We start from the raw sequence: 4,413 nt of genomic DNA on the forward strand, positions 1-4,413 counted from the left end.
GGACCATGCTAACAGTAACATCTAAAAAAGTTCAATCTGGTCCTCTGGACATTCAAAAAAGCAAAACAACAAAAAAATGTAGAAACGTTTCGTCTTTCATCTGAAAGACTTCCTCAGTCTGAGGCGCTGTATTCAGGTCCTTCTTGAGCATGTGATCAGCTGGTTCTGGTTGTCAGCAGCAAAACTGGTTGATCCACTCTGAGAAGGTGCTATTTAAGAGACTGAGCTGAATACAGCACCCCAGACTGAAGAAGTCCTTCGGATGAGAGACGAAACGTTTCTACATTTTTTTGTTGTTTTGTTTTTGTGAATGTCCAGAGGACCAGATTTAACTTTTTTAGATTTTTCTACCTGGATTATTCTGCAAGCATCAGACTAACAGTAACAGTGTATTTATAACGTGTTTATTTTACGGTAATTGCTTTTTATTGTTGTTTATTGTTACCTTACCTTACATACCATTTTACTTATAGAGCACTTTAAACAGCGACAGGGCCAACCAAAGTGCTGCACGAGGCAAAAGCACACAGCAGCACACAACATAACGTCAAAATATAGAAAGAGAATAACAGCAGATAAAAACTAACACAGTGTGATGCAGGCAGGCTCAGCACAGATCATATTGTTGTCTGTACTTTATATGTTGTCTGTCTAGAACTGGTCTCTCTTGTAAATGAGTCCTCGTGACTCAGTGAGACTAACCTGGAGAAATAAAAAAAGTTGAAAGAATAAAAAAGTAAACTCTGAATTGTCACAGTCAGAATGAGTCTCAGGTCCCGGGTTCAGCTGTCAGTCTGACCGGTTCCAGGATCAGACTTTAAGGTAAATGAAAATGTCTTTGCCGTTTGAGCCCAAGTCCAAAACGGAGGGATGGGGTGACCGGCCATTTGGGTCGCTGCACCCAGACTGGGGCACCAACTACCTCAGGACTTGTTCTGCAGCACTGATCTGGACCTTTTGAAGACTAATGTCAGAACCTTTTATTCAGGTAGGCTTAGAATACCTGCTGGCTCTCTGGCATTTATGTATCTTTGTTTTTATTGATAGTTTTACTGTGAAGCTTCGCGCTCCTTTTGGCTGTTATAAAGGGCTCTATAAATAAACAGAACCCAATCAGAACCACAGCTGACACACTTCTACTGTACTGATTCAGAGTAGAACTTGCTTAAACTCAGATCTAATAAACATAGAACAAGCACGTTTTAACGATTCAGAAAAAAATATGTTTTGATCTGTTCAGGTAAAAACCTCCAGTCTGTCAAACCGTTGACTCTTTGTGTTTTTCATAGTTTCAACTAAACATTGTTGTTGGTGACTGAAAAAAAACTTGTACGCATCCTTTATGATCGTGTTGTTGTCACTCTTTGTTAAATCAGGTCTCTCTTGTAAACGAGTCCCCGAGGCTCAGTGGGATTAACCTGCAGAAATAAAGGTTGAATGGTTCTGATGACACGTCTCTGGATCCTCCTCTGGTTTATCCTTAAGGCACCATTTCTCTGTCTGAGGTCAGAGTTGCAACCTGTTCAGGAACAAGGATGCATTAACAAGCAGCCAAAGACCAAAGAAGACTTCAAAGGTCTTCAGCAGATCCGGACCACTCTGAACTGTAACCATAAAGAAACAAGGGCCGGACTGATCTGTAAACTCTTCTGTTACAACCAGCAGGCTTCTGTCCCCATGAGGACACCTGGCCTCCATGAACAGTCTCTGACACCTGGTAGGTAACTACGGCGTCCCTGCCGTTGCCATGGTTACGTGAAGCTTCAGGAAACCAGGTCCGACTTTGACCTGAACTGAAAACAGGTGACATGCTTTCTGCCACTGCAGCACATTTATTAAAAAAACACAAACCTGTATTTTATGAAATGCTGAAGCATTTTCTCTGACACAGGCCTCTCTGGTGTCTCTTAAACATTCATTACTATTAAAAGTGTTTACAAAGCTCCCAGGACCGGCTGTAGCCTGTTAGCATCCTGTTAGCATCCTGTTAGCGTCAGCTAGCTTCCTACCTGCTCCACCGTGGCCGGGTCCATGAACTGCAGCCGGGCTGCGTTCTCGTACTCGTCCTCGCTGTTGTTCCCGGCTCCTTCCTCCGTGTCCTGGCTGGAGCCCACACCTCCCGGTCCGGTCACCCCAGGCTGGCCTCCCCCGGCCAGAGCTGCAACCACCCCCCCCGGAGCAGGTACCCGCCTGCCGCCGCCTCTTGCTCAGTCCGGGCCCGGAGCAGCAGCCGCCGATCGCTCCGCCGCATCCCACCACGCCGGCCGACACCACCAGCTCTCCGCGGGATCCGGTGACCATCCCGCCGCTACTGTCCCTGCCGTCAGCCGGCCCCACCGGGGACACGGAGCCGACGGGCGGCGGAGAGGCCTGCTGCGGCCGGGAGCTCGCCTCGATGCTCCGCCTGTCCTCTCTGGCGGACGGAGGAGCGCTCTGGTAGGGCCAGGGCGGAGGCGAAGCTCTGGGTCGGGTTCCGGTCCGCCCAGCGTGCGGGTGCGGATGTTGGTGGGAGTCCGAGCCGCTCCGGCGGTCGCTGTCATCGGCGTGGTCCGAGACGCCGACCCCGGAGCTGGGCTTCTTCTTGGGCAGGATCGTCATGGTGGAGGAGCGGGGAGGCGGTCAGAGGGACGAGTCCTCCGTTCTGGATCAAAATGTCGGTCTGTTCGGTCTCCGGACGGACCGTTCGGATCCAGACACCGAGATAAGACGCTTACCGAACCCAGACGGACGAAACAAACAACAATTCGGCTCCGGTTCGACGGCGGAGGGGAACAAAAACAAAAACAGTCTCCTTCTTCCCGTTCTCCAAAACATCAACATAGGCTGACGGGGCGTGCTGACGTCACGTCCGCTCTGCGACGTCATGACGTTAATCTGACCTTTAACACAGAATAAAGTCGACGTTCTGTTGGGCATTTGTTTGTTTGTTTATAATATTTTAGTCTGAAAACAGGAAGTCAACACTCAACTTATTATTATTATTATTATTATTATTATTATTATTATTATTATTATTATTATTATTATTCATTCAGTGAACCTTTATTTCTACAGGTTAATCCCATTGAGCCTCAGGACTCATTTACAAGAGAGACCAGAGTTCAACAAAGAATGATGACAACAGTGGACAATTATAAAAAGGCATACAGAATTTATTTATTTATTTTACAAATAAGATGCAAAAAAAGTAAGAAAACCAGCTGGATTATTAGGGGAATGTATAAAACTAAAAACAGGAACATGTCTGCATTGGTCCCTGCCAGGAGTCCAACAGATTCTTAAAGACACTTAGAGAGGTCAAAGGTCGAGAGCTTCAGATCTTTTTACAAGATATTCCAGGAAACAGGAGCGGAGTAAGAGAAGGTCCTTTAGTCTAGTTCAGTCCTCACTGAGGGAACACTGCAGGTAATGATGTCCTGAGAGCGCACGCTGTAGCTGCACTCAGACAGAGACATGTAGGAGGAGATGTATGAAGGCAGCAGACCAAGAAGTGATTTAAAGATGAAAATGTACCAGTGGGAGAGTCTGTGAAGTTAATGGTGACCAGTTAACCAGTGAATACTGGGTGCAGTGGTGGGTACGATAATCACAGCCAGTTATGAATCTTAGTGCACCATGATAGACAGCATCCAACATCTGCAGCATCCAACATCTGCAGCATCCAACATCTGCAGGGTTCTTGTAGGAGCGTTCATGTAAATAATGTCACCGTGATCAATGGAGGGAAGGAAAGTCACAGATGCAAGGTGTTCCTCAGGGTTCAGAGTTAGACAGGATCTGTTTCTGAAAAAGAAACCCAGTTTAACTTCCAGTTTCTTTACCAAGTTTTCCACATGGAGCTTAAAAGAGAGATGTGAGTCGACCAAGATACCCAAATATTTATAGGAATCAACAAACTCAATGGGGACACCATTTGAGGATAAAATCAGAGGAAGAACTGCTGGGACCAACTTCCTGTTTGAAAACAACGTCCCTTTGGTTTTGTCGGCGTTTAGCACCAGTTTGAGGTGGAACAAATCAGACTGGTGGTGGCAGCTGAGAGCGAACCCCAACACAAGTTCTGTCAAATCAAAGTTTTAAAATGGCCTCAACATTTGAGTCCTCGTCAAAGTTTCTCCAGGAACTTTGTTTGATTTAATGTTTGGTTTTTGGAGATGCTGCCAGAGTTGATAAAACTGAAACTCTGATTATTGTTCCGGAAAATAAGGTTCCTCTAACTGAACAGGTTATTGGTGGTTTAGGTCCATCTGTCCAGTCCAGCCTTAGAAGCCTGGGTGTCACTTTAGACTCTGCAATGTCTTTGAAACAACACGCGAAACAACCGACTAGGAACTGCTGCTTCCATCTTAGGAACATCTCTAAACTGAAACATTTCCTGTCAAAAGCTGAAATGGTGGTTCATTATTTCTTCTC

The 4,413-nt window shown here is 46.1% G+C and overlaps 1 protein-coding gene and 1 pseudogene across 1 annotated transcript in view; one reads left to right on the forward strand and one right to left on the reverse strand.

The window, feature by feature from the left end:
- The window catches only part of otud5a (OTU deubiquitinase 5a), a gene marked incomplete at its 5' end in the record, with an annotated part of 128,892 nt that overhangs the window by 5,425 nt on the left and 119,054 nt on the right, over positions 1 to 4,413 (forward strand).
- On the reverse strand, positions 1,902 to 2,832 carry LOC119417794 (annotated as a pseudogene).

This window comes from Nematolebias whitei, chromosome 11 (genome assembly GCF_014905685.2).
Source record: "Nematolebias whitei isolate Nwh7 chromosome 11, NemWhi1, whole genome shotgun sequence".
Taxonomy (NCBI): domain Eukaryota; kingdom Metazoa; phylum Chordata; class Actinopteri; order Cyprinodontiformes; family Rivulidae; genus Nematolebias; species Nematolebias whitei.